This window comes from Wyeomyia smithii, chromosome 1, assembly GCF_029784165.1.
Source record: "Wyeomyia smithii strain HCP4-BCI-WySm-NY-G18 chromosome 1, ASM2978416v1, whole genome shotgun sequence".
NCBI classification, from domain to species: domain Eukaryota; kingdom Metazoa; phylum Arthropoda; class Insecta; order Diptera; family Culicidae; genus Wyeomyia; species Wyeomyia smithii.
This window is the reverse complement of record NC_073694.1, coordinates 99229168-99232690: the sequence shown is the minus strand read 5'-3', so window position 1 is coordinate 99232690 and position 3523 is coordinate 99229168. Positions and strand designations below refer to the sequence as shown.

At 37.1% G+C, this 3523-nt stretch overlaps 1 long non-coding RNA gene across 2 annotated transcripts; it reads right to left on the bottom strand.

Annotated features, from left to right (window-relative positions):
* Positions 1-1226: 1226 nt before the first annotated feature.
* On the bottom strand, positions 1227-3196 carry LOC129719071 (uncharacterized). Of its 2 annotated transcripts, XR_008727119.1 has the most exons (4): positions 2960-3196; positions 2107-2342; positions 1956-2046; positions 1227-1900 (listed from the first exon to the last, which is right to left on the bottom strand). It is a non-coding gene; the product is annotated as an uncharacterized LOC129719071 (long non-coding RNA). The 2 variants fall into 2 exon arrangements; XR_008727120.1 differs by lacking the exon at positions 2107-2342.
* Positions 3197-3523: the final 327 nt, after the last annotated feature.

Sequence of the window (3523 nt, the reverse complement as noted above, 5' to 3'; positions counted from 1 at the left end):
GTGCTGCGGCAATGGGTTGGAAAAAGTGACGTTCTGGCTGGACAATTGTTCCAGCCTGAATAAAAACTGGAATTTGTTTCTTTATTTAGATCTTTTGTTGAACGCAAAGGAAACAAAAGTAAAGAAACTTACTTTAAAATACTTTGAATCCGGTCATACTTATGGCTGCGGATTCTTTTCACGCAGCTGTAGAGAAAGCCATGCGAAACGGTGAGCCAGCATGCACTTTTCCAGAATTTGAACAAATTGTTGGAAAAGCCAAAAAAAATGTCATTGTAGAAAAGATTATGGAAAATGATTTTTTTGAGCTGAAGATGACGGTTTCGCAGTACACTTTAAGTAGCTGCCAGCCACGTCCATACATTGAAAACATGCGAAAAATTGTTTTGGCAGCTATAATTTCAAATACAGTAGCGCTGTTAGTGACGGCGAAAAAATGCATTCATGTTGCATCTTCTCGAAAAAACAGATGAAGACGGTTGTCCGTAAGGATTTCGATTTGGCGGACATACGAAAATGTCCAGCTGGCATAGATACCGACCGAAAGAAAGTGCTGCTAAATGCTATTTTGCCAGTTGTCACCGAGAAACAGAAGCAGTTTTGGGTTAACCTTCCTGAAAAAGAGGTAGAATAGGTGTAATATTGTTTTCAAACGAGTTTTACAGTTTTTTCAGAATAAAAAGCGTTAATGCAAAATTAATGTATAATATGAGTTTGATTTGAGTTTAATGTAGAATAATAAGCATTTCCATTGCATAGTGCAATGCAAAAATGCACACTTCAAGACATCAGTTAGTCCCCAACGATTAATAAAATCGACGTGACTGTTATGCGAATAATTTCGACATGGGACAAAGCAAACGGGTTTTGATTTTTCATATTTCACGAACAAAGTCTACAATTTTATTATTTTTTCTTAAACTTTAGATAGTTTCAAGCTGATTCCCACGAAAAAATCAAAATCGCTGAAAATCGACATGGGACGGATATGCGAAGAGCGGCGGTGCAGAAGTTGTTAAAAATAATCATTCTGGCATCAACGGTATGGAACGTTCAAAAAAAATTCGACGGGGATGACGGCCGTTACGGAAAGAAAAATAAGAATCCAGCTGTCGCGTCTTGTCTTATAGGTAAACACTGCTCCGTTAAACTACCGCAGATGAGCTAAAAAATAAACTTTAAAACTTAACTTAATAATTATTTCATTGACCATACAAACGGTCACTGTGATAAAGCAATATTGAAGCATTCTCAATTCATTGTTAAGCAATAGAGCATAAAAACAGCTGGCTGGCATCTCTATTATATTTGCTTTGCTTCATCGCAGCTAACATCACAGCGGATCCATGACTTGCGGGCCCCACTGACAGATGCTATGTTATCCCGATCAGAAGAGCATAACTAGAAAATTACAAAATTCTATCAACGCGAGATACAAATAACATATTTACATACAATTTTGTATTTTTCCATATAATTTTGATAACAAAATTGAATCTGAATGAGTTATAATAACAAAAACTGGAATGAAGTAGTTCTGAAACAAGTCTAACTAATTTTTCGTTTCTATCAAAACCTGTTGTTTCTAACAATGTTCGTTATTATATTGTTCTATATACTATCTTATTTTGTTAGAAAGCTGATACATTATTTAAATTTTGTTATGTGTTTGATACTAGTAGAATCATTTCAGTTATAATTTCTGTTATTTTTAAACCTAACGGGATCAAATTGAAAACACAGTCTGTTAGGTTTTTTCCCGTAACAAACTAACAGCTTCTGTTACATTTTTGTTTTTTCTTTCTGATCGGGATGCGTATGAAAAGTGGCGGTGATATGCTATCTCGTTTATACACACGCTGAGATGTTAACCCTTGAAACATGTCGGGATGCCAGCTAGCTGATGAAAAACGTGTAAAGATGAATATATCCTTTATTGTACCTGATTGCAATACCTTTCAATGTGTTACCTTTCTTGTTCGTTTGGCTCAGATTATGACATGTTCGTTTGGCTCAAAACCAGGGCTGCCAAGTATACAGATTTTTCTGTAATATACAGATTTTTTGACCACGATACAGAAATGATACAGAATACAGAAATCATACAGAATTTTGATTTTCAATACAGGGGTGGCATTGTGCAGCTCGATTCGAACGATTTTCGCTATTTTCGAGTACGTCACATACTGCCAGTTTTGCTTTAGGCTTAAAAGGAGCTGTCATTGTCATTTGTCCTTTCTCGGTTTTACAAACAGTCTGACTGTTCCGAGTGGGAATTTGTGTAGATGCGAGCAGGCTGTTTCTTCGTCCAACGTGGAATATTTGCGGCTTATTGTTTATTGCTTTAATAGGAAAAAAAAACACGGTTTTAGACCTGAGTTGTGGAACATACTTCCCGCCAGTATGCTAACAGTGATCCTTTGATATTTGAGAACCACACACGGCCATTAAAAAAATCTGAGTAAATATAACTCAGGCAAAAACATTATATCAAGGAGACTGCCATCTCTGGATCGATCACATACAAATGACAAGCGTCAAATCAAAAAGCGCATTCCATCTGTTAAAGTTGAAAGTTTGCTATGAAGGTGCTAGTAATTACATCGCTGCGAAGACAGAGTGTGCGTATGTGGAGATCCAGCCTGCACGGTCGGTTTGCATTTGCATCGCCAGCACACACACTAGCATGCGTCAGTTCCACTTTTATTCAAAAGACTGCGCAGCCGAAACTGTCGCTCACTCTCAGGTAGAGTTCTCAGTCTTCTTGATATGGTGTTTTGGACTCAGGTCAAACAATCAGAGTTGATCAGTTTTCTGACATTTTGCATAGATACAAAACAGAGTAGATGTTACTCAGTTTAGGGTGAAATTGAAGGAGCGTGTAGAATAAACCAACTATTTGGACCACCGCTGAAGATGCCTTTAGTATGCCAATTTCTCCTTGTTTATTTATACTTACGTTTTGGGATTTCCAAGCTGTATAATGTCGTTGATAGATCCAATAATAGGAATTCGCGACGGTCCTGGGATTGATTCAAAAGGAAGGCTAGCTACGTTAACTTCACCACTAAAATATTTTATTAGCGGCTTCATCATCTTCGAAATACTGTGCATTTTATTTGCTCACTTTGTCGGGTTTATTTACGTTATTTACGACTAGCAGGGATACCAGATGTTTTTGAAAAAAGTCTGCAACTGCTCGAAATCTGAAAAAAATCTACACGCTGTTTTATTTTAACTCTAATCTGATTAGGATCTACATAATTTGGTATTCTTAAGCCTTGTTCAGACCTGGGGGGGAGAAACTGATACGAAGCTGTGTGAGTGTCAAAATAAACCAGAATGAGCTGTCATTGACTGTCAATTTGAACCAGGGGAAAAAAGCATATTTTTGTTATGAGTATTGTTATAACCATAGACTAAAGAAACATAGATATCCAAGTTGGGCTTCGCTGCATATAATCTCAAGGCAACCCTATGAACTTGCCATCTGTAGGCCGTTGGGTGAACTTAAGCATATCCA